Genomic DNA, 14,527 nt, shown 5'->3' with positions numbered 1-14,527 from the left:
AGCCTCTTCTGGCTGTCTCCCTGACAGCCACTAGAGGCCGCTTCTGTGATTCTCTGTGTGAAAATCACACTGAGATGACACTGGACGTCCATAGGAAAGCATTGAGTAATGTTTTCCTATGGGTGGTTGAATGCGTGCGTGGCTCTGGTCGCGCATGCGCATTCTGCTCCACTCGGGGGCTGACGTTGGCAGGGGGAGGAGAGGTCACCAGCGCCAAGGGAGCCTGGCGCTGGATTAAGGTAAGCTCCTTCAGTCCAGCAGGAGGGGGGACCTGAGGGGGGTGGGGACCTAGTAACCCTATAATGCCAGGAAAACGAGTTTGTTTTCCTGGCACTATAGTACTCCTTTAAGCTCCAGGGCCATGTATCTGTGACACTGCAACATTTTCTAACTAAGTTACAGCTAAGTTAATGCAAGTTTATAATTTGCATGAATTGCATTGTTTTGAAAGGCAGATATTGTTATGTATTGAAATCAGTAAACATGTTGTGTAGGATACAAGGTCAAATGCATCTGACACATCAAGGGGCTGTGTGAAATCCTTTTTTCTTTTCCATTTTCCCTTCCTCATAATATATCTATTTTCGGTTACTCTTCTCAAGCTGTCTATCCCGTTAAACCTGATTTGACACGAAAACAGAAGAAGAAATTATGATGCTAGAATATCAGCCTTCTCAACCACACAAACAAATGTGCTGCTAATGTCTTGCACACCTATAGCTTCTGGAAAGGTGTGATGTTAAAAAAAAAGGCAGAAGGGGAGAAATGTGTTTTAATATATAGCAACGAAACGTGCTTGAGTGGTAGTGATTTATAACTCAAGTAATAAGATAATAAAATATTAATATAATACTGTACCATATGCAGATTTGTTCAATATGTTTTTTTCATTTTTATCAGTTTTATTGTAGCAGGAGACAAAATAAAGTTTTGAGACACAGTTGCACTGTTATTGTATTTGAAAATCATTCCATATTGTGATTATAATATATTTTTTACATGCACATCTTGGAAATAATAACGGAATATACAGTGCAATCAAGTCAATGTACTAACTCCAATTTGGTTTAGATAGATATTTTATACATGATTTTAGTAATGGATTAAAAACTCATGGAAGCAACTGTAAAGATGGCACAAGTGTACATGTCCCAAAGGCCCAACATTTGAACCCAATTAAAAAAAACAAAACAGAAATCTCTTATTCCTCTTTTTAGTATCTCGTATGAAACATTAGATACATTGTGAGTCAACTTCAAATCTGTCTTCCATTCTATATGTCTTTATCTCTCCGACACATTCCTAATCCCTCACACTCTATTGGTCTCCAACACACACACAGATGCACACAGACACACACATATGCACACAGATACACACAAAATTGCACACATGTGCCTAGACTATCACTGTTTCGCAGAACACAGTATTGCAGAATGGGAATATGGCATAGTTAGTAATAAGTGTCATCATACTTTTACGTCTAAAACCTTCAAGTCATTTTTTTCTGCAGACAGCAAACGTACATTCACACCTTTGGAACAGTGTTTCAATTATCTACAGATTGCTGTAGAAAACAATAGGTGTTTTGCCTACAGTTTGCCCATTGGCATTTTACTCATATACCTAATGGGACACAGAGGATATGATCTTTCTAATAGTAAATAAAACATATGTCTTATCTCTTAACTGTATGTTTATTCTTTATTACCCAGGAGGTCAACCATCCTTCAGGTAAATTAGGAATTATCTTGAAACCTTTTTTATTTATTTATTTTTTTCATTAGGTTATTTTTAAGCATAATTTGGAGGACATACAGTAAGAGCACATATTTTACAAACTGTTACCAGGTGTGCATCAGTTATCAATACAGAGCAATTATTTCCTTATTGTTCTATTCTCTGAATAAAAAGTTGTCGGCAGTTGGCAAATGGCTTTAAAAATTTAGACAAAAAGATCTGAATCATAAAAGGTAATCTACAATTATATATATATCCTTACCTTGACCAGTTTATTTACAAATTGGTTGGCAGCCCACAATTGATTGCTGCATATTAGTCCCATTGTACATGTAAGACCTAGACCATAGGTAATGTGCCACTTGTCAAGGTTTTTAGGAAATGACTAGAGGAGAGAACACTTCATTGGCACATACCTAATAAGTACCCAATCTGGACACACATTTAAACTACAAGCTATATCAACCTCACCCATGTAGACACAGGTCAAAAATCACCTTGGGGTACACACTTAAAGTTTATCATGTCCAGACACACATATAAACCTCAACAAGTGCAAACATAACTAAATCTCACCCTGCACAGACACAGGCCTAAATCATTGTACCAACATAATTTAGTCTGCCACTTTGCAAATATAAACCAAAACCTCAGTTTATGTAGTCACATACCCAAGCCATAGTCTATGTAGACACAGCTGTGAACATCACCTTGCAGGCAAATACCTAATCTTCATGGGTTACAGACAAGTACATAAAATCTCACTTGTCACAAATCTAGACTTCACCCAAGAGAGAGATAGTGAAGTATCATCTTAAAAGGAGCATACCTATGTAATGGTACCATTTATTTAATCAAAATAAACACACATTGCATTGTTAAGGGTCCTTAGAAGTCCACATTTTGCAAGTAGACTTTGTCAGCTCAACACAAGTCACAGTTAATGAATACACTCATAGCCATGTAAGACTTAGCCTTAGGTAGCATGCCACTTTTGGACCTTCCAAAGTTCTTGACAAATAATTAGAGGAGAGAAAACAGTCCTACTGTGCAAAGTACCATAGAATACATCAACAGCTACATTTACTATCCTTAAGATCATTAAATAAGGGATGTCAGTATGTGTTCATCATTGGTCAAACCAAGGGCTTTTAGCCTCAATATTGCTTCAATCTAAATATCACCCTGTTCACATATCTAATTAAATAACCATTTTTTCCCCAGAAATTACACATATCAATGTGCCGAACTCATTGACGTGCTTCTACAATCTCTTTGAGATCACTTTGACGTGATCAGAGACTATTTCAGTGCCGAGAAGGGAGGAACAAAAGCCGTATGGAAACGACCAACACATGCCCTAAATGTCCAGTTCAAATGACTTGGAGATACATTCAGTATGGCTTCACAAACAACCTCCTCAATCCCAGCCCTGCATCATCTCACATATACACCGAGTTGACTGCAATGTGACAAACCATTATTTACAGTGTATTGCGTAGAGGTTTGTTTTTTCTCATTTAATGGAAATGTGTGCTTACTGAACAGTATTTCTAGTTTCCAAGGTGAATAATCAACATGCTAGTTATGCACAGTGCTGGCTGATGGGTCTGGTTGTAGCCTAATCGTGCTGAATACGAACACTGCGACTCCGAGGGCTCTTTGGAGGCAATTTGGCGCTGACACAATGAAATGCTCTTTTGCTAAATGAAATAGTCGAGGTACATGAAAGGATGCAACTGCCTTGTAATTTCTTTAAAAGCCATCTTTACCTGGGGCGAGGTTCCCTGTCCAATGAAACACTGGAGCAGGGGAATTAATAGACATTGAATAATACTGTAAGGAATTGAAATAGGAGATTTGGGAATAGTACATTATTATATGACTTTTTTATTTTTATTATCCTGTTTTCCCTCCCAGCTAGAAGAACACAATGACTCCAAAGATTGGACATATTACAGTGAAAAATAATAATGTCCTTCTACATATTAAGTATTGGGGTAGAAGGAGCCACAGAAGAGAGATGTAAAGAGAGACATGAGAGGTTGCTGCAGGCTTCTCATTTAGAAACACAGCATTAATTAATTCCAAGTATTCTAGTTAACTCCTTCAGCACGCGGCATCGTGGACATTGCTTTTTTTTTCTTTTCCTCAACCTTGTATCTTGGCCAACATAATCGCAAAGAATCAGAATGCAGCACATAATCATAAACAAGGCTGCAATACAGACAGAGGACCTAGCTTATTACCCGTTATACATGCTTACTCTTAACAGTTTCAGGCATGGACAGAATGAAAATTATAGTGCGGATCATTTTTTAGAAGTGTTTAACCCTTTCTTTTCCAGAAAGGTGAGAATAGCTATTCACCTCCCTAAAACTCAGTAGGGTAGCTAAGATTTAAAATCCACACATCACATAGCAGAAAACGGATATATAAACGGAACATATAACATGTATTGTTATAATGGAGAGATGATATTATTTTGTTCATTTTACTCATTCCGTAGAGATGGTCGATCCAGAGAGAGAGAAAAAAAAAAACAGCAAAAAAAAAAGAGACTGGTATACTTTGTGTATCTGTATTAAATGACAAAATTACCATATTTTGAAATGCCTCATTTTCCGTTACTGCACCAAAAGAACTGTGAGTACCAGAATATTCTATGCAATTATTGTTACATTTTTTGCGATGAGATATTTCTAGATAAAATATGTCTTATTTCAGATACACAGGACACAGTGAGTCATAGCAGACTAGAAAACACATCTTTGGGGAATTCAGTCTATGCAAAACATACTAAAATAGCACACTTGTTAGATGCTGTAAAAAAAAAATCTAATAGGAACAATAAACGTAGATTTGATTATTGAACGCTACTAGCAATAATACTCTCTAGCTAGATCAGAAAAAAATAGACTAACAGAACAAAATATGCTCCAGCAAAGGATCAACACAAATGCACTTTGATATAGAATACACGAAACATGACTTACCCATTTGACAAGGTATTGATCTGACTTGGAACTTGTCTAGGGGAATTTCTTGCTTCGATTACTATATATGTTTGTATCAGTTTTGTAAGTCACATGGAACAGCCAGAAAAAAAGGATATATTAATAGGATGGTTTAAAAGCTGCCATCCATTTCTTCTGCTAGTTTACAAATACAGTTTTAGGTTCTCAAATATATTGAATCAAACATACCCAGTCCATTAGGACCACTAACCCACTGGCATTCATGCTTTGGCCTGGGTGAGTTCTATAGTGTACCATGCAGTGACCACACAATATCACTAGTCTGATAATAGAGTTAACCTGTTAATAAAATAGTCTGCAAAAGAGTCTGTGTTCTGCAGATGGCATGGCTAGATCCAGAAGGCAGTTCAAATGATAGCAATATAGCAAATCCAGGGTGTCTTCAGACCACAGGTAAATCCCATACCTTCCCACTCCTCCTCGTACTGCAAACAAGACCCACCAAGTCAAAAACTGAAAGGGATCATGATCACTTTTATCATCGTGTAGTCATCCACAGCAGCTCGCAAGTCTTCATTCACTGCAACACAAATTCCCTCCATCAGCTCCTAGTCATTGCTTGCTCTGTCTGTGTCTTTTGCTACTGCATGTGTTGAGCTTTCCTCTGTTGTACTGTATGTAACGCTCACAGGATGGGTGTTAGAAGGAGGGGGGCTAGAAATGAGCTTCCTGAATGTAGAGTACCTTATACTGCTTTATATATATATATATATATAGAGAGAGAGAGAGAGCGAGAGATGTATATATTTTCTTCTGACTGGAAAATTCGGAGGTTCTCCTGGCTCACTGTGAATTCAGCAGCATCTAATTTCTTCAGCATCTCTGGAATTGGCTTCAGCAGGGACAGAGAGGAGGTGCTAAATCATTTAGGATTCTGAAAGAGGGAGGCTGTTTGATAGGAATGTGCTATAGTCATTTGGCGATTACTAGAAGACTATACTCTGCTTGCTAAGCAGGAGCCATATAGAAGATTTAATACGTGATGCATGCAACATGGTTAAATCAAATCTCTGCAGCATAGGGAAGATATCACATCTTACTAGTCATACTGGGTAAAGCTCATTTGCTCCCCTTCATGTTCAGTGTTCACCAAAACTCCTCATTTGACTCTAAACAAGGTTGCATGCACCGTAATTATTATGATATTCCAATATACGCTCTTTAAGGACATCTCATCACAGGAAGATTCATCATCATAACCCATTCATTACAGGACTGTTCATTATAGTTTTGTTCATCACTGCCTGTTCATCACACGAATGCTCAATATAGGACTATTCATCATGGGTCTTTCTAATATAGACATTTTCATCATAAACTGGTTCATCGTAGGACTGTTCATTATAGGAATATTCATTGTAGGACTGTTCATTATAGGAATATTCATCGTAATCCATTCATCACTGGACTATTCTTCAAAACTAGTTCTTCGTAGGACTGTTCATCAAAACCAGTTCATCACACGACTGTTTATCAATACCAGTTTATCAGAAGACTGTTAATCAAAACCAGTTCATCATAGGGCTGTTCACTCTACGGTTGTTTATCATAACGTATTCATTGTGGGATTGTTTGTTATAGGACTATTATAGCACTAACCTGTTAATCACAGGACTGTACATCATATACCATTTCTTAAAGGACTGCTGCTGTGCAACATAATCTGTTGCTCATAGGACAGTCTATCACAACCTGTTCATCATATGTTTAGTCTTCATAATGCGCTGATCATAAGACTATTCGCCATGACCTATTCCTTGTGGTATTGTTAATTAGAGGATAATTCTTCACAACCTATTTATCAGAGGACTGTAAATCCTAACCCATTCCTTAAAGGACTGCCCAACACAACCTGTTCCCCAGAACTGTCTATCACAACCTTTTCATGGTATGTCTAGGCTTCATAATTTAATCATCATAGGACTATTCTTCATAAGCCATACAGCAAAGGGCTGTCCATCATTATGTGTTCATCATAGAACTGTTCATCATAGTCTGTTCATCAGAAGACTAAGCTTTATAACCTGTTCATCATAAGACTGTCTATCATAACATATTTATCATATAACTTGTCTTCATAACCTGTTCAGCACATGACTATTCATTCGACATGTGCACAGACAACATTTTCTGTATTTTCAATCATTTGGTGAAACCTACATTTTTTGTATTTTTTTTCATTCTTCTGAATACGAATGCAGATGTCTATCAATCATAACTTGATCATCTTTGGATTATTCTTCATAAAGCATTCATTGTAGGACTGTCTATCATAGCCTGTTCATAATAAAATTGTTCATCATAACCTATTCATAATAGAATTACCCATCATAACCGGTTCATTACAGGACTTGTTCTCATATTACATTATCAAAGTACTGTTCATTATAACCCAGTTGTATAATGTTTCATTACAGTATTGTTTTGATTAGTTTAAGAATGTTCATCATGGGTAGTTCGGTCCGCCCCCTATTCGTCATCATTGAGTAAACTTTGACCCTGTACCTCACATTCAGCAGACACATTCCAGTCAATCAGCAGCAGACCCTCCCTTCCAGACCCTCCCACCTCCTGGACAGCATCCATTTAACCCCTTAGCGACCGAGGACGGTTCAGGACCGTCATCGGCATTTTTGCATTGCCGACCGATGACGGTCCTGAACCGTCCTAACGGTGCAATGTACTTACCCGATCGCCGTCGTTCCCCCGGTGGCGATCGGCGGTGCTCCCAGTGTGGGGAGACTGTCTGCAGCCCAGACAGTCTCCCCATGGCGAATTTGGACCCCTGGGGCCATGTGATCGCTCAACAGGGCGACCACATGGTCACAATAGGTGTCCATGTGTTTGCATGCAGGGGGACTGTTTGTGCTGACAGGCAGTCTCCCTGCTAGTGTAAAATCAAAGAAAAAAAATAAAGTTAATGTTAATATTGTTAAAAAATGTTAAAAAAAATTATATATATATATATATATAATATCATACTAAGTGTATTTTTATATTAATATGTACATATATTAATATAAAAATACACTTATAATTAAATTACACACGTATATATAATATATATAATAACTATATATATTGTATATATATATATTATTATAAAATACAAATAATAAGTAAATTAAATTAAATAAAAAAAATAAAAATAATAATACATTTTTAAAAAAATTACATATCTATATGAAATTTTATTCTAACTGTATTTTGATATTAAAATATATATATTTATATCAAAATACACTTAGGATGAAATTGTATATATATCTATGTATATATAAATAAATAAAAATAATACGAAATATACATATGTCCATATACAAAACTACATAAATAATTATATAAATATACACGTAGACTTCAAATATATAAATATGCATATATATTTAAATTCTACGTGCATATTTATGTAATATTTTTACATAATTAAGTAATTTTATTAATTGCAATTTGAGGGACCTGCCTGCCAACCCAGGCCGAAATTCCAGATAATTTAATTTGCTAGCACTGTATTTTACCCTGTAACTTTCTATGACACCGTAAAACCTGTACATGGGGGGTACCGTTTTACTCGGGAGACTTCACTGAACACAAATATTAGTGATTCAAAACAGTAAAACCTATCACAGCGATGATATTGTCAGTGAAAGTGACTTTGTTTCGCATTTTTTACACACAAACAGCACTTTTACTGATTATATAATTGTTGTGATATGTTTTCCTGTTTTGAAACACTAATATTTGTGTTCAAGAAAGTCTCCTGAGTATAACAGTACCCCCCATGTACAGATTTTATAGCGTTTTTGAAAGGTACAGGGTCAAATATATGGGTCAAATATTTTTACTTTGAAAATGGCCGGGTTGGTTATGTTGCCTTTGAGAGCGTAGGGTAGCCCAGGAATGAGAATTACCCCCATGATGGCATACCATTTTCAAAAGAAGACAACAAAAGGTATTGCAAATGGGGTATGTCCAGTCTTTTTTAGTAGCCACTTAGTCACAAACACTGGCCAAAATTAGCGTTCAATTTAGTTTTTTCACACAGAAAACAAATATGAACGCTAACTTTGGCCAGTGTTTGCGACTAGGTGGCTACTAAAAAAGACTGGACATACCCTATATTGAATACCCTGGTTTGTCTACTTTAAAAAAAATATGTACATGTGGGGTGTTATTCAGAGACTTTTGACAGATAATAGTGTTACAATGTCACTATTGATAAATTTGTAAAAAATATATGTTTTGAAATCACAATATCCTACTTGTACCTATAACCCTATAGCTTGCAAAAAAAAAGCAAAAAAGCATGTAAACACTGGGTATTTTAAAACTCAGGACAATATTTGTAATCTATTTAGCAGTTTTTTTTATTCGCTTTTGTAGATGAGTAAAAGATTTTTCAAGTAAAAGTCAAAAAACATGTATTTGTTTGTTTTTTTTCAATTAAATTACATGAGATTATATAAATAATGGTATGTAAAGAAAGCCTTTTTTGTCCTGAAAAAATCAATATATAATTTGTATAGGAACAGTAAATGAGAGAGCGGAAAATTACAGCTAAACACAAACACCACAAAAGTGTAAAAAGAGGCCTGGTCGCAAATGTACAACATCGCAAAAACAGTCCAGTTCTTAAGGGGTTAAGATTCATTGGGAAGCTGCATTCATTTTTTTTCAATTTATTATTATTTTTTTTTCTTAGTGCATATAAATGTTACAAGCAGATACTCCCCCCAGACACTCTGTATTACTGCAGGTACTCCCGCCAGACACGCTGTGTTACTGCAGATACTCCCTCCAGACACTCTGTGTTACTGCAGATACTCCCCCCAGACACCCTGTGTTACTGCAGATACTCCCTCCAGACACTCTGTATTACTGCAGATACTCCCCCCAGACACTGACACAGAGCAGAATAGGGACTGTTCCCCCTACATGGGGTCACTTGGCAGATGTTGATTGACACCTATCCTAAGGATCCCTGATACACACTGACACAGAGCAGAATAGGGACTGTTCCCCCTACATAGGGTCACTTGGCAGATATGGATTGACACCTATCCTAAGGATCCCTGATACACACTGACACAGCGCAGAATAGGGACTGTTCCCCCTACATAGGGTCACTTGGCAGATATGGATTGACACCTATCCTAAGGATCCCTGATACACACTGACACAGAGCAGAATAGGGACTGTTCCCCCTACATAGGGTCACTTGGCAGATATGGATTGACACCTGTCCTCAGAGACCCTGATACAAACTGACACAGAGCAGAATAGGGACTGTTCCCCCTACATAGGGTCACTTGGCAGATATGGATTGACACCTATCCTAAGGATCCCTGATACACACTGACACAGAGCAGAATATGGACTGTTCCCCCTACATAGGGTCACTTGGCAGATATGGATTGACACCTGTCCTCAGAGACCCTGATACACACTGACACAGAGCAGAATAGGGACTGTTCCCCCTACATAGGGTCACTTGGCAGATATGGATTGACACCTGTCCTCAGAGACCCTGATACACACTGACACAGAGCAGAATAGGGACTGTTCCCCCTACATAGGGTCACTTGGCAGATATGGATTGACACCTGTCCTCAGAGACCCTGATACACACTGACACAGAGCAGAATAGGGACTGTTTCCCCTACATAGGGTCACTTGGCAGATTTGGATTGACACCTGTCCTCAGAGACCCTGATACACACTGACACAGAGCAGAATAGGGACTGTTCCCCCTACATAGGGTCACTTGGCAGATATGGATTGACACCTATCCTAAGGATCCCTGATACACACTGACACAGCGCAGAATAGGGACTGTTCCCCCTACATAGGGTCACTTGGCAGATATGGATTGACACCTATCCTAAGGATCCCTGATACACACTGACACAGAGCAGAATAGGGACTGTTCCCCCTACATAGGGTCACTTGGCAGATATGGATTGACACCTGTCCTCAGAGACCCTGATACAAACTGACACAGAGCAGAATAGGGACTGTTCCCCCTACATAGGGTCACTTGGCAGATATGGATTGACACCTATCCTAAGGATCCCTGATACACACTGACACAGAGCAGAATATGGACTGTTCCCCCTACATAGGGTCACTTGGCAGATATGGATTGACACCTGTCCTCAGAGACCCTGATACACACTGACACAGAGCAGAATAGGGACTGTTCCCCCTACATAGGGTCACTTGGCAGATATGGATTGACACCTGTCCTCAGAGACCCTGATACACACTGACACAGAGCAGAATAGGGACTGTTCCCCCTACATAGGGTCACTTGGCAGATATGGATTGACACCTGTCCTCAGAGACCCTGATACACACTGACACAGAGCAGAATAGGGACTGTTTCCCCTACATAGGGTCACTTGGCAGATTTGGATTGACACCTGTCCTCAGGGACCCTGATACACACTGGGGGGGACCTACTGTCCTCCCCCCACCCCCACCCCTGCGTGGTGGGTGGGGGCTATACAAATAATGAGGGGGGGGACCTACTGTCCTCCACCCGCCCCCACCCCTGCGTGGTGGGTGGGGGCCATAAAAATAATGAGGGGGGGCCTACTGTCCTCCCCCCACCCCCACCCCTGCATGGTGGGTGGGGGCCATAAAAATAATGAGGGGGGACCTACTGTCCTCCCCCCGCCCCCACCCCTGCACGGTGGGTGAGGGCCATAAAAATAATGAAGGGGGACCTACTGTCCTCCCCCCCGGCCCCCACCCCTGTGCAGTGGGTGGGGCGATAAAAATAATGAGGGGGGGCCTACTGTCCTCCGCCCGGCCCCCACCCCTTTCTTGAACCAAAAATGTTATGTTCGCGACATCACTAATCATGGGACTATCCATTACAGGATTATCAAATATGGGACTGTACATTACAGGATTGTTCACCATTATTTAGTAAGCAGATCTTTTACAAACAAATCAGAGATGACACTTAATTTAAGTTTGGTAAAGGGATACTATAGTGCCAGGAACACAAAGCTTATTCCTGGCACTATCACTCCCCCTGCATCCCCCCTCCCTTAGTGGGTCGACACTTCGCCTTCTCCGACGTCCCGCGATTAGTGGGTGCTAATGAGCATGCGCGGAAATACCTTCCACATTATACCTCTGCTTGGAAAGCATCGATTAAATGATTTTCAATGAGGAAAAATCTCATGCTGGATGTCCTCATGCAGAGCATGGTTGTCTGGGATTAAGCCACCAGAGACAGACTTAGAGCTGCCATGTATACATTGCAGTTTTTCTGGAAGTGCAATGCTTAGCATTGCAGCACTAAGTGCAAAAGGGACATTGCTCCCTGACCACTTTAATAAGCTGTAACGGATCGCCTGTTACCCCGACTTGGTACCTCCGTTAATGGATGCTCCTAGTGCTTCCTGAGGACTCCAAGCACTCTGGCAGACACCACAATCACCGAATCCGAGAAACCTTTTAAATTCTCCCAAGCATATGAATGCTGTAGACCATTGAATAGGAACCATACGAATAGGCTTGTACTCCTAGCAGTCAACTGGAACAGCATGCAATAAATCCTTCCCCCCAATAATGAGACGACACATCACTTTGAGGGTAAAACAGGAACTCTGGACTGGCTCATCCAGCCTGGCTTTTATTTCCAACTCACACATACAGGCCACACCCAGGGGGAGGCATAAAAGAACCAATGACATAGATGTTACCTCCCACACATCCCCTCCCCTTAGTGTGACACATAATCCCATTATGCATACAGTGTAAAATATACTTTTACACAACTTTCATAACTTTAAAACCATACATCACATTCACATAAAAATACATATCCACAATCAATCCATTCAGGGGAACAACATATTAAAAAATGGCATGAATCCGACCAGGGGTTCAAAAGTTACTAAAAGTATCTTTTGTTCCTTTCTGGCTGGCAGAAAAACATCCCCACAATGCACCCTGGTTTCCTCCCTTCTGCCCTGGAGTTAATTGGAGAAGTAATCCAATTACCCAGGACTAAAGGCAGACTCCATTAACCACATGGTTGCAAAACAACATAAAACACTTTAAAATACATAAAGTCACATTTACACATAACACACAGACATTTCACCTATCCCCAGATAGCTGGGATCTGCACGCACAAAACTACCAAATAGCGCGCAGATCCTACTCACACAGTACAATTGCCATGGAGCTAAAGTCTTTCCCATAGTCTTTCATTATATGAATAGGCTCCATGGTATGGCTATCTGGGGTATCACATTCCCATAAAGTCTGGTCCATAGTCCAAAGGCAAGAGGCGGGCAATCAGCCCCCTCCAAGGACACGTGGCGAGGTCAGTTTCACCACATAAGCCGAAGGGTTTTGGGTGCCTATAGTGTGCCTTTAAATACCACCATGCCCATTCGCAAATGTTTTGACTACTCAGAGTAAGGTGGGAGCCATGGCTCTCCTTGTATCATAACCACTATTGCAGACTGTAGTTGATATGGTTGCACCAATAAATTAGAAGAAATAGTTCAAAATAAATAAATAAATAAATGAGACTTTTTTTAAAAACTATTTCTTCTCATTTTTTGGCGCAGCCTTCTCTGGTTTTTCATACTATTTCTTGTTCCATTGAAGGGATTGGAGGGATTCCCTTCTTCAAGGTTGCTGCCTACCTATATATTGTTTGTAATTAGCACTTACCTATTGTTGTATTTTGTGTAGTTGATACAGTGTTTGGAATATTCATTTAATGAACATTCTATGGTGAAAACTCTCATGATCCCTGGTCCTATAAAGAATAGGCATGTACAGTTCAATAATGAACAACAATAAAAATGCACACTTCTACAGTAAACATGAATGTACGGTACAATACTATGAAGTATACAGCCATGTGAGGAGCAATCTTATGATCACTTATACCTATGATAAAATAGCTTTATGATGAACATGGTATGATAAATGACACTGATAGAAAGCCGCATAATGAAGAGTCCCCAAACCTCTGGTAAGACGCCTCTGATCATTTATTGCAATTCTGTAATACTTGTAAAACTGACCAACACATTATTACTTATTTGTTTATTTACTGTAAAAAAAGGTTTATTACAAATACAAAAGTGCCATTAATTCACAAATGGGACATTGGAAGATATTACAGTTAAACACCACACTGTGCAAGTAGCATCAGGATGCCTCGGCATTCTGTATTATGGTAAAGATGTTTGCCATTGATTGAATATTTGTAGAGCAAAACTAAAATAACAGGTGTAACGGAACTCCCCGTACTCCGACCCTCCTTTGGGGGGAAGACTAACCAGGCACCTGACATTCTGTCGGTCAGTGCCTAAGTTAGTCGATCCACCCACCAACAATAAACAAGTGCCAGAGTAGCCCACTCACAACAAATAGGTAGAAGAGCAACCCACCCACAACAAACAGTTACTGCACCTGGGTATTCCTCTGGGGTAATGGGGCAACATGCTGTGGAGACTTGGCTGGGGAGGGGAGACATCACTTACCCCCTCCTCCTGGTACTCCAGCGATGGTAGCTGGGGATCTGGACAGGCTGTCCAGCATCCCTGTGGGTCCGGCACAGAGACTACGGTCCCATCTGCGCCGTCTGGGAGATTGATGTCTCTCCTTGGTAGGATAAGCTGCTGCTGGGAAGAGAGACTGGTTGTCTCCTCTTCCTGGAACTCACCCTGCTGCTGGGGAGTGAGACCGGCTGTCTCCACTCCCTGTAG

General features: G+C 39.8%; 1 protein-coding gene across 1 annotated transcript in view; it reads right to left on the bottom strand.

Annotated features, from left to right (window-relative positions):
* The window catches only part of LRRC4C (leucine rich repeat containing 4C), a 708,394-nt gene extending 702,831 nt beyond the window's left edge, over positions 1-5,563 (bottom strand). The window contains exon 1 of the mRNA XM_063437635.1: positions 4,737-5,563. The gene's annotated coding sequence lies outside the window, so the exon portion shown is untranslated. The remainder of the gene's footprint in view (positions 1-4,736) is intronic.
* Between the last annotated feature and the right edge of the window lie 8,964 nt (positions 5,564-14,527).

Source organism: Pelobates fuscus, chromosome 12 (genome assembly GCF_036172605.1).
Source record: "Pelobates fuscus isolate aPelFus1 chromosome 12, aPelFus1.pri, whole genome shotgun sequence".
NCBI classification, from domain to species: Eukaryota; Metazoa; Chordata; class Amphibia; order Anura; family Pelobatidae; genus Pelobates; species Pelobates fuscus.
The sequence above is the reverse complement of the archived record's forward strand: the minus strand, read 5'-3'. Positions and strand labels throughout refer to the sequence as shown.